This window comes from Parasteatoda tepidariorum, chromosome 6 (genome assembly GCF_982258835.1).
Source record: "Parasteatoda tepidariorum strain Cologne lab strain chromosome 6, Ptep-v5.0, whole genome shotgun sequence".
Taxonomy (NCBI): domain Eukaryota; kingdom Metazoa; phylum Arthropoda; class Arachnida; order Araneae; family Theridiidae; genus Parasteatoda; species Parasteatoda tepidariorum.
This window is the reverse complement of record NC_141760.1, coordinates 821,519-834,651: the sequence shown is the minus strand read 5'-3', so window position 1 is coordinate 834,651 and position 13,133 is coordinate 821,519. Positions and strand designations below refer to the sequence as shown.

At 27.0% G+C, this 13,133-nt stretch overlaps 1 long non-coding RNA gene across 2 annotated transcripts; it reads left to right on the top strand.

Moving 5' to 3' along the window:
• Positions 1-1,477: 1,477 nt before the first annotated feature.
• LOC147807434 (uncharacterized) lies at positions 1,478-6,691 on the top strand. 2 transcript variants are annotated; one of them, XR_015434483.1, is made up of 3 exons: positions 1,478-1,582; positions 4,226-4,312; positions 6,001-6,691. It is a non-coding gene; the product is annotated as an uncharacterized LOC147807434 (long non-coding RNA). The 2 variants fall into 2 exon arrangements; XR_015434484.1 differs by lacking the exon at positions 1,478-1,582 and adding an exon at positions 2,616-3,508.
• Positions 6,692-13,133: the final 6,442 nt, after the last annotated feature.

The window sequence follows — 13,133 nt, the reverse complement described above, 5'->3', positions numbered from 1 at the left end:
TTTTAGTTTAGAAATATCATGTTTACACTTACAGGGAGGGGAAAAAAAGACTGTTGAAAAAATTTTGTTCTATTGATCGGATTTTCACGTTTTAAAAGCTATCTATAATAAGTCAAATTCTTTGACTAAACCAATCTTTTGTTCGTTGAATTTGGGTTATTTGTTTTTCCTTTTAAATATATTTTCTTTTTATTATACTTGATCTTATTCTTTTTATTTCTCTTATTCTTTTTATTTCTTTTTATTATTCTTTTTATTATACTTTTATTATATTTTCTTTTTATTTCCTTTTTATTATACTATATTAGACTTGGCTTGTTAATTTTACTTTTTACGTATTCCATGCAATAATAATAATAATAATAATAAATAAATGAATAAAATAAAAAATTTAAATGAATTAAAAAATTTTATTCATTGCTATAAGATTTGTTTAACTAAAAGAAATACAATGTATTTTTAAAATTATTACTTAATTTATACTAATTTGTTTAATAATGGTTGACACAATTTTGAATACCTAGACACATTAACTCATGTATCATTTTAAACTACGTAATTTTAAATGACACAATGCAAAATTCGAATGAAGTCGTGTCTTTTTGAAATTTTTTAACTCAGGAACGACTTAATCAATAATGTTCCAATTTTACATTTTAAAATTGCCCAGTTAAAATGATGTAAAATTTACATAGATTAAACTTTAGTTTCCTTCTTATTATAAATAACAAACAATAATAGATAATTATTTAAAATTAATTTTTACATTCAATTTTCTTTGGATAAATATATTTTATAATTGTGTGATCAATATTTCCAACTAGCTTTAAAATTTCTTGAGATATGGCGATCTATACTCGTTAAATTATAAGATTTAAAACAGCTCTACAAAAATTATAATACTAGGAATACAAAACTTGTATAGACTCTCGCAATGTCTGGCTACGGGGGCCGGGATAGCCTGGTCGGTAGGGCGCTGGGCACATATCCAAGAGGTCGTGGGTTCGATCCTCGCCGTCCGAAGACTCCCCGTGTAGTAAATAGTGATTGATGCACGTTAAATCTGTCAAGTCTCAAAGTCCTCCATGTTCCCACAACAAATCAAAACCTCTGGGGGTACTGATCCAGGAGTTTCCTTGTCTTCTGGATTGGTTCGAAATTACAAGGCTACGGGGTTGAACGTAAGTAGTCGTAAACCCATGAAATTGGGTCGGCTGTTCAACGACGGTTATAAAATAAAATAAAATGTCTGGCTACGGCCCTGTAATAATAAATAAAACGTGATTTTTTTTTCTTATTGTAAACTGTGCAAAGATTGCCAAAAAACAGTTTAACATTTCTAAAAAAAGTAGAAAAATAAATTTTTGCCAAGATAATTGAATTAAAATTTTTGCCTAGTATTTTGGAACAGGCCTTTGGAAGTAACCTGTTATTTTTATAACAGGTATAATTAAATAACAGGTTCCAAATACCTGTTCCATAAAATATTGGACATCTCTACTTTTTGAACGTGATTGAAAATGGCGAAAATGTTTGAGCTGGACGTAATCGGAATGATTAAGCAATGAAACGAATTCGCTAGGTAAGTCATATTTTTAATTGTAAATTTACTATATTATCTCCAATGTTCTTTCGAATGCTAAGAGCTGCACCATTTGCTCAATTAATTCAAAATGCCTTGGATATTTTTACTTGCTACCCATATATTGCAACTACATCACTACTGAAATCAGTTATTTTGCATTTATAGTTTCCTGTCATATCATAAACAAAATTATTTTTCAAAGCCATTTTCTAGATTTGATTGAGCTGGATTTTATATTTTGTCATCATGAAAATTTTATTTACAGGTAATTCTTATTAATTAAAGATTTATAATATAAGTGTATGTTTTAAAAGCATTATATTTTAAAAAATCATGAGATTTTGTTAATATTAAGAGATCATACTAAATTTCCTGAAAATGCAAAGATTTAGAATTTAAATTACATAGTTTGTTTTCCTTTATGTGTAAAATTTGTGTATTTTTGAAAATCATAAACCAAAAGAAAAAATTTTCATTTATCAAAGTTTTTCCATGTTTCCAGAAATCTTTAGTTAGATTGTCTAAAATTAGCAACGCTGTTTAGCAATGAAATTTCTTAAATTTAAATGAGTTGATTTACGTTTATTTCAGAGACATAATACAAAGAGATTTTTTTTCTAGAAAATATATTAATAAAATTTTATTTTGATAGGAAGCTTTTGTATTGAATTTTCTTCATAACAGGGGAGAGTTCTTAAATCATATTCAAAATAGTTTTGTTTCAATTTTATTATAAACTTATGTTAAAAAGAAATTCTAAATATGAATCTGTAAAGAAACAGAAAAATTCTTATTTTGAATTTTAGATAATATTTATCATTTTCGTTCACAATTACTGCTCTTATTATTCTTTTAGATTGTCTAAACTATTACATAAATTATGAGCATGCATACTATAATCAAGAAATTTTATTCTATATGTATCACATTTATGTGCAAAACAATTTGTACACATAATTTAATTTTTATTTCAAATGCATATAAAATTATTATATTTCTTTAGAATATAATTCATATTAACAAATTAATAACAATTTAAATTAACTTATTTAGATTTTAATTTGAAATTAAATTTTTCATTTACTACAAACTATTTATATTTTTTTCTATCTATAATTTTTATTTTCTCAAAATTCCAAGATTTTTTACAGTTAATGTTTAAGTCAAAAACTACTATGTAAACCAAACCTTGCTTATTTCTTCTGTACTTCTGTCCCCTTTACTCTTTTTACTAAGGGATTCCTTGGTGACATATTTAACTGTTTTCTTAAATGTTTAACCTTATTGAGATATTGATGTTGTCGCAGATGAATGTATTAGCAAAGATGGCATTCATTAAAACTGACAGGGCAATATTCAGTCTGTGAAGAATGCATGACAAAGTTGCTAAAAAGAAAGTGTATGTATACACGAGTTTATGTTTACTTATATATATGTTAACTAGATTCATGAAAACATTGTACTCTTGTCTTGACATTTAAGCCTGATCACCACAACTCAGCCCATTCAAACAAGAGAGAGTAGTCAAAGAACTGCATCAGACTTAGCACTTTGATGCTGTAAGGAAAAATATTCAGTAGAAAGTGTTTTTTTCCCTGATATTCTTCTTTGTACTACTTTACACAATGGAGAAAAATGTTTAGAGGCAATAGAATGTTATGAGTTAATTTAAGTACTAATTCTCACAACGGTTGTGGTTCTGCCCCTGAGGGACAGAGGGAAGATCGCTAAGAACATTGCCCCTGAATTATAAATACTCTTTCACTTTAAATATATTTGGTATATACAAAGTAACATTATACAAAACTAAGTAGAGAGATTACTGTAATAAAAATTTGTCTATTGCACAGAGATTCATCTAATTTTATTCTTTTTTTAGCTTAAATGACAGACAGATTAAGAGGAGCCAATACGAGTATTTCAGTTAGTATCAGTAGTTAGTACTATTGCTACTAGTATAATGTTTTTTATTTTGATTATTCAACTAATTGTATATTAACTGTGGCATTTTAAGTGTTTTAGTTTTTTTTCTTCAACTATATTGTTGTAGTATTCTGTTTGCAAATTAAAATTTTAATAAAATAATAAAAGTCAAAATAAATATCTTTTAATGTTTATCAGTATTTGTCTTTAATCAAATGTAGGTTAAGAAAAAGTCAATGTTTTGCTGGTTATTATCTTCCTCTATTATTATTAAACAATAAATTTATTAATATATTTTTTATTTTAATTATTTTAAAAATTATTTATTCTATTTGCTTTATCAATTTTAGAAATTTATTATTTTAGCATTCAATCTCTAAAAATGGTGAAAGATTTTAAAAGTATTTAAATCTTACCTCTTAATAAATGAATTATCATGCATAAGTATTCAACATGGTTGATTTTTACTTATAAAACTTTCAAAGTAATGTAAGGTCTCTTTTTTCTCCCTAAATGACATATGGGCTAAAGAAGAAAACAGAAAAAAAAGCAATGAAAAGTTTATAAACTTTTATTATTAAACCATATTTTTGTTAATATTGGTTTGATGCTGTGGTTATTTTTTAAAGATTTGTATTTTCCTCTTTAAGGTTAACATAGTTCTTGTATCAGAAAGTTAGTTGTTTATGTTATTTTTTAAAAAATTTCTTATTTCAGCCATCAGTCTGTTACTGTCTGATCGGAAAAACCAGAATTAAGTTTGCAAGTTGTGTGGTATAAGAGACAGTCTAAAAGAAATATGAGGTTTGTTTTTTAATATTTGATTCTATTTAAATTTTACTTGCTGATTTAGTAGTATTAGCATAATTCATAACACAAATATTTATCATGTTTTCAAATAAACTACAGTTACATAGTTATCCAGTAGCACAGTTTATTACTAGCAGTTTAGATGTTGAAACCATTATTTCTTTCTCTTGAATCTAAAATTCCAGACATAGTAATTGTATAATGACTAATGATAAAGTTACAGCTATTTCATTCAATACAATTTCACATTTGCTATGTAAATGGCACACTCACAGGACCAGGCAAAGATTAACTTCAGTTGTTTATACAAAGCGCAAAATTGTTGTTCTGCTGTTAATCTCTTATTTTGTAAAAAATTATTGCCCACCACATTTCTACAACTAGTCTCTTTGGTAGGCAGTGCACCCGCCAACCAAGCAGTTGGCTGTAAGGTCGTTTATGTCATATGTAAAGAAAAAAATTTTTTTTTAAAAATCTGTGCTATGAGTAACTATTAAATGTTGTGATGTTATGTCCTATGGTTGCCTTTTTCTTAATGCTGTTAGTATTTATGTCTAAACTCTGATGGGTTCTGCAATAGAAATATGAAATAAGGTTAAACAGACACTACCCCTCTCTTTTAGACGTAAGTAACCTGACTAAATTGGAAACCAGCAAAAGAATTGAAAGTCTGAAACCGAGCAACAAACCTGTCATAACAATAATTTATTTAATTTTAGCAATTTAACTCTCATTGACTAAAACCCATAATAACTGTAATACATCTGAATGCTAAAAGATTGAATTGAGAGAATTAGTTCAACCTCATGACAAGTTAGACATATATGGAGGAAGTGGGCCAATTTTTTATTGTTAATAATGGGGGCTTGGTCAACTAGCAAAGCACTAGAGAGATTGTCTAATTGTGGATGTGTGCTCCAATGTTCCGTTGAATGCGTCAACATGAGTGAGCCTGTGAATGTTTTTTTTTTAATATATATATATGTAATTGCATGTGTGCATGCTTAACACTTTTCCAGTAATTAAAAATATCTTAAAATGTATACTTTTGTGTTGAATGTCATTCTGTTACTCAAGTTGATTCAAGGTAATGTATGCAATCCTTTATAGATTTACAATTTAAAAAGCTGTGCTTTTAGTTATATACTTAACCATTGATTGAAATCTTTACAAGGTATCTTAATTGCAATACTTATTAGAAGCAACTTGTTCTCTTCTAGCTTTTGCCTGGATTATATATGGAATTATTCTTTACTTATTTAATATAGTTTGTTTTTAATCTAAAAATTTAATTAGTATTCAGATTGCAGCTTGTTCTTCTACTGATGATCCATATTTGTCCCGGGGAATAGTCTCACAGCATTGTCTGCTTAAAGCTTTTCTGTGAGATATGTTTACCAGGACTATGTTTCTACAATGGTTAATGCAGATTTTCATTTACTTTGAAGAATATCTTTGTGCCATAACATGATAACATTTCAGTCATTGATTTTGCAATATGTAATAAATATAATTGTATATTTTTTAAATTCATAAAAAATAATTATGCTCTTTATTGTTTGGCATGGTTTTCAGATATTAATATAATTGAAGTCTTAGATTAAATTCTGACCCACTGCAGAATTTTAAGGTAACATGATTTCTATTTTTTTTTTATCAAGAAAAATGCTTCTATTTTACAGCTGGTTAACCAGACGATAGTTATAAAGAAGACTTTTAGCTGCTCCTTTCCTCAGGATGTTGCCACTAGTAGTGGGCATAGACCTTATATGATGGCACCAGCAAGCACCTTCATAGAGTCAAGCTGGCTACCAATACTCTTGTCCAAATACTCTGGCTACCAATACTCAGATCCAAATTTATAAATTTTTTTTCTTCCTATTTTGTACTTTATACATATGCTTATCTCTTAATTACCACTTAAACATAGCTGCCAACTCTACTGGATTAGGCCAGTTTCTCCTGGTTTACTGGTTTCATTAAAATTTCTCCTGGTTTTTGTACATTTTAGAAAATTCCTTAATATTGAGGAAATTTCCTAAAGAAAATCCTTATTGAAATAGAATTTTTGTGCAGATTATTGCTTGAATATTTAAATAAGTATTAATAATTCATAATGTTGCAAGCCTCATTTATAAAAAATAGTTCAACACTTTTTTTTTGTTCAAAAATGTTCAGGTTATTTTTATTCAGAACTCTCTTTTTAATTTAATTAAAAAAATATTTTAACTATCTTTGATGAATTAAATGCCTATTACTATTCAAAATTCTGAGTAAACATCTACTGGATTTTTTCCTATCAGTGTTGGCAGCTATGCTTAAAAAATAAATAAATAAAAAGGTTAAAATAAAGATTATCAAAAGAAAAAGTAACTCATTTATTTATCATTTCTTGAAGATACATATTAAGAGAAATACACTATTTTATAGAATATCTATTCTAGGTATTTAATTAACTTTATATACAAGCTATTCATTTATTTATCATTTCTACTATATCACTACAACTGTTTCAGTTTAAATGATTCTCAAGTTAGAATTTAATGCTACTACATTTAATTAAAAACTTCTTAAATTTAGAAAATACGTCCTAAAGTATGTTAGTAGAAAGCATTGACCAATAGAAGCACTTGACTTGAAGAAAAGCCGGAGTTACGGGAAAATTTTAATTAAGGAGCTCAAGGATTTTGTATAACTTTGATGATTGTTCTGTCTCTAAAAATTAAATATTGTGCCCTCTTTCCCTGTCTAAGACCTGTATTAGTATTTATCCTTCCTCACGGCAACGACGTTAAATATATATAAAAGAATGCATTAACATGAGACATCAAAAAAAGCAAAATATACTATAAGAAAGAGCCAGAACAGATTTAAAAAGTTATTAAAACTGTTAGCTCAAAAGGCATAATATAAAATTTATTATTTAATTCAGTCATAAAAATATTATACAGTCGTATAAACTTGAAATATAATATTCTGTTATTCTTTAAAAACATTCTAATTTATAAAATTTCAAACACAAACAAGAAAAAAAATAATAAGATTTTTTTTTTGAAAGTGACTGACTTAATTTTAACTGTTAGTTCTTAAGATGACCTTTAATGATGTGCGAGACATTCCGAAGATAAATACTTCTCGGAAATATTTTTTCAATGCCCACCACTTCGGGCAACATATGTCCTCATGGCACGTAGCAGGCATTATTGTTAATTTCTGTTCTGTTGGTCCTATTAAGGTGGATCAGCATCATGCTAAAAGCACAGATAAATTACATCTTAGAAGAAAGAATACAGTTTTCCACTTGATTAAAAAAAACAAAGCACTATTAATTCAGGTTATAAAGTAGCAGTAACCATGTAATATTAAGCAAATACAAATAATTCATATAATGAGAATTAAACGGTTTAACTCTATTTAAGTTGATGAGATCCAGAATCCCCTAAAACAGTATTTGGCCTCTAAATGCTTTTAATCAAAACGTAAAGAAATAGAATATAAATGTCCTTTTAACACAAAAAAGACATAGTCTTACAGTAAAAATATTTTACGAAATCAGACACAAAAATTCACTTTCTCTGAGTGAATCTACTTTTTTACGCGTGTGGATTTCTGACCCCCAAGATATTATGGGTAGCCGGAACGAAGGAAATATGGTTCTAATAGTTTGAACAGAAGAGAGTTCCAAAACTTGAATCCCTTAATATTAATTTTACTTTTTGTGTATTTTACTAAGTCTGGAATACTTTTTAATCGAATTGAAAAAAAATTTTGTTCACAATTGTCAAATTCGGTTATTCAAATATAAATCCACACAAAATATATCGTTTAGTAAATAATCATTAGTTTTTTTTATTTAATATTAGTCGGAAAAATTTTGCATTGTATACAATGACAATCATTTAAGAGAATGCAATTTTAAATAAAAAATCAGTGAAATCGGTCAATTAGTGAAAGTTCTACCTTGCTATTCAATTTTTTGACTCTTATTAAATAAAATAACTACCATTTATTATAAGTTATGTTTTGCATAGAATTCTTTCTAGATAAACGAATTTTATAACTGAGCGCAAAAATATTTCAAATTCCTATAAAGGTTTTGGGGATATGGTGAAATGATCAAAAAGTAGAATTAACATTAATTGCTCAAAACTTTGGACTGCTGTCCTAACAAAACTAGGTATTGGGTTATTGCACCCCAGAATTACAACTTACTGCTGTGCTTCGTCTTTCGTTGGCGATATACCAACTTTCCAGAAAAACTTTGGTTATATAGCAGAAAAACGAGTTCGCAGATAAATGAGAACGATTAAGTGTAATCTTGGTCATATTTTCATAATTTATTCATTTTGTACACGAAACTAGCGTTAAGGTAATAGTTTAAAAACATAGGAGGTAGCCGCAATCTGGAAAATACGGTCCCCATAGTTTGGACAGAATTTCACTTTTTGAGTTTTAGTCATATTTTTAAAACTAATTGCTCTCACTTATACCCAGTTACCCAAAGATTATTTAATGCAAAAAATAATTTTTAATGAATATTTATTATTTTATTTAATTGCGGGTTAAAAAATCTTAAATTATGAGGTATAACTTTTTTAATACCATATTAATCTACTTATTTTTCTATTTCAAAATGTAAAGTTCCAAGAGTTTTTATATGGTAGCAGCCCAGAAAAATTTTAATTAATTATTTTTAAAAAAATAATTTGGTGACAATGAAGACGTATTTAAATGGGACGATTAATATTTAAAAGTGGTTAACTTAGAAACTTGACTTACGCGCGCAAAGAGCAAAATTTCATTCACATTTTTTTCGCGAATAACCGATGGCTATTCCTTTTCTTTTTTAATTATAAAATAGGGTGTTTCCTTTTCAGTCGTCTAAAAATTTATTCGTAATTTAATAAAGAGATTTGAATAAAACATTTTATTGAAAAAAAGCATTTTTTTCAACAAATGTTGAGTTTTATAAAAGCATGTTTCTGATAGAATGTAATTATACATCAGCTCTTTTTAATTTTATTTTTTAGTTTGTTCTTTCAATAATTGATACAATTTTAATAATATACAAAGGTAGGCATAGATTTGGAATAATATGTGTATCGATTTCTTCACTATATATTTTATAATTATTAATGCTAATATGTAGTCAACATTTTTAAATATCTTAAAATTTCTCAACATCTCATATATCGTCTTAATCTCAGAATAAATTAGTTACTGTCCACGCGTGTTTCGCAGAATTTTTTTTTTAATTTATATAATTTTTAATTTTGAAAATGTGAAGTTTTGTGGTATTTAGCTCATTTATGTTATACAATATTTGTTTAGTTCAAAATGCTTAAGAGGGATCACTGACTAATTGATCGAAAAGTTAAATTATTAATTCAACTCAGTAAAACTTAAAAGAGTTATCTACCACATACGCATTTAGTTTCAGATAATTTATTTTATTAAGCATTTTTATCTTATATAAGTCGGTAGGAAGAATATTTCCTACCAACAGCATTAATTTTTAAATATTTTTGATAAGCTATTTATTCACTGATTATTTCTGGGGCCATCTTCTAATAATTTCAGAAAAGAAAAAAAACCAAAGGGATTTGTTTACATAAATGCTGGAAGTAGTTAAGGGTAGTAGTAGGCTGGCAAGAATGGAGGCCAAATCCGGGGAAATATTTTGTCTAGTGCGTAAAGTGCTCCTTCAATTCATTACTTTTAATTAAGTTTATTCTCTAGTTACAAACAGAATTTATAAATCCGGTTATTTATAAGCGCAGAATAGTCAATTCTTTACTACAAGTAAAATTTTACAATCCATCAAAGGTTTTAAAAATCAAATTAGATTTAGGCTCCATGAACTTTTATTTTACTAGTAAATCTCAAATATAGTTTAACATAAAATTACTGAAAAAAGAAGGATCTTTTAAACAGTTAATAATGCAAATAGTTTTGAGAAACTAATTTTTTTTTTACAACAATGTATAAAAAAATTTAAAAATAAAATCAGATGCTGATTACAACTTTATACACTTATGTAATAAGGAATTTTTATTGAATTATACGCCTCTCAATCATGAACTTTCAACTTAAAAACACAATTTATTAACCTCATATACCATTTTCTTGCTGTATAATAAGATACATTCAACACCTAACTAATTTCTGATAGATTTTTCCATTTTCATAAAGTGCCACTAATTTTCCTTTTAGAATGTCGGAGCAGTGGAATATTATTTTCTCTACTGTAACAATTAAAATTAGTTAAACTCTAATTAAAATTAGCAAATCTTTAATCAATCTACAACTGCAAAATTCAAAGAAAAACTCCAAGTAAAATTTACTCTGCAATTTACTAGAGCCCTCAGAGCGTAGACGTCAATTTTTGGCGAATTTTAATTTCTTCAAAAATGTGAAACTCTTTTGTTTTTTTAAAATCTGAACTTTCATTTAGAAAAATTAAGTTTAAAATTAAGTTAAGTAAACTTGACATTTAGTGATAATCAATATACGTATATTCATTTCATTTACAGATCATTTGAATATAATATTAGTTAATGAACTCACTGTTAAGTGTCATAGTACTGAGATAAAGTTGCGGAAACATACATTATAGTTTTGAAACAAATATTTATCACTCTGACACAAACCACCAGAAAGACTGCATGAAATATTAGATTTTAAAATTATTATATTCATTTCATTTACAGAACATTTGAATATAATGTTAGTTAATGAACTCACTGCTAAGGGTCATAGTACTGAGATAGAGTTGCGGAAACATACATTATAGTTTTGAAACAAATATTTATCACTCTAACACAAACCACCAGAAAGACTGCATGAAATATTAGATTTTCACATGCTTATGTAAAAACTGAGATATGTTTTTATCTTGAAATTATATGTAATTAAATAAAATAAGTGGCAATGAATGATTTAAAAAAAGAAAACGTAACACATTATTAAAAAAAGAAGGAAAAAAACCAAAGCATTTACGCATGATATTGATTACTTTTTTTTTCAAACCTCTTCTTAACGTACTTTATGAATATTCAACTAATCATCTAAATAATAATTTTCTAAGAAAAATTACGATCGCAACAGAATTACATAACTCTTTAATTCGTTAGAATCCGGAAGAAAGAAAAAGAGAGTACATATAGTATATTTATTTGATTTGAATTAACTCGCATGAGTCTGAAAAAAAAATACCCTTGCAAACCTTTCTTGCAACGGTTTTTAAAAATAATTATTAGACGATTTCACCACTAATTTAAAAAACATATCATCAAAGAAAGCTCTTATTTTATTAAGCATTCAATTAATCCCTTCACCTCAGTTAATAAGTTCATTGACAGTTAGATTTTTATTGGATGTCATTGATACGTGACACCGATATGGTTGACTATGAGATATGATCACACACAAAAGTATCAAATTTAAATTAAATAACTGCCATTTTTGAAGAAGATAATTCAGTTGTTCTCTAATCCGGGCCGTTAATATATATTTTACGAATCCTTATAAGTAATGGAATAAAAAACGTGTGTAGGGATCAAATTAATATTTAGGAGAGAAAGAACGCACACCCTGCTGAACTTTGATCAAAAGCATGATATAACGAGGTTAATAAGAGATGAAGGATTAAAATCATCTGAAATTATTTTTATCGAGAACAAAGTTTTAAAGCGTTTGTGATAGAAAGTATATTTCAAAAAAATCAACAGGTATTTTTTGTCTCTTCCTGACTCAAAGAACATTTGGTTAGAAATTTTTTTTTCTCCAGATATATCAGATATTTCAATATACATATATCAGATATTTCAAAATACATATATCAGATATTTCAAGATAACATATATCAGATATTTCAGTATAACATACTAGAATAAGTTATTAGTAAAATAATAAAATCATAGGAACCCGAGTACTTAAGCTTTTTAATTTTAACACTGTAAAAAAAGTTCATGTTTATTTTATCATTTGGATATTTTCGCCATTACAAATACAATACTATTTGCTCGAATTTTATTTAGATGACAACCTGATGAACCGTCAAATTTTCTAACAGTAATGTAGAAGAGTCATTTTTCACTTAAAAAAAAAATAATGGTAAGAAGGGAAGCAGAAAATAAATCAGTCTATTGAATCAAAATATACAGGCAAGTTCATCATAATTCCAAATTCTTGGCGTATCAGCTTTATAATAAAGCATTTACTCTGATTTTTGGAGTGGTTAATAATGGTATAAATATTTTTCTTCCTTGCTTGAATAAAAATTTGAGAAAACAATCATATTTTGCATTATACGTGAAGGGAAACCACGAAAATATCTTTCAGATGGCTTGATTCCATTTAAAAGTTCAGTAATCGCAATGAATTTTTTTTTATAATGAATCATTTTTCAGCATCTTTGAGAGACTTCTTTGTGACTATAACGAGATGTTCTTCAATTTTTTGTAGTTTTTAACCGAAAATCAAAGTAACTCGCTATTTTAGTATCGGAATAAAACCATATTTACGAAACTTATAAAAATAATTAATTATAATCAAGATTAAATTGAAATTAAAATTATCAAATTTCGCGTTACACGCTATGAAAAACAGACAAAAATGTTTTTCAGATTGCTGTTATTGGTATATAAAATAAAATAATTTGCAATTTAAGTATCGGAGTAAAATTATAAATAGACATTTTTTCATTATTATTATCCTTAATAGATAGGGTACCATCTTTCTGAACAGAACGAAAAGCTCTTCGTATTAACTCAACCCAGAAATCAAAGTGTGAGCTTTTTTATTTTGTGAATGT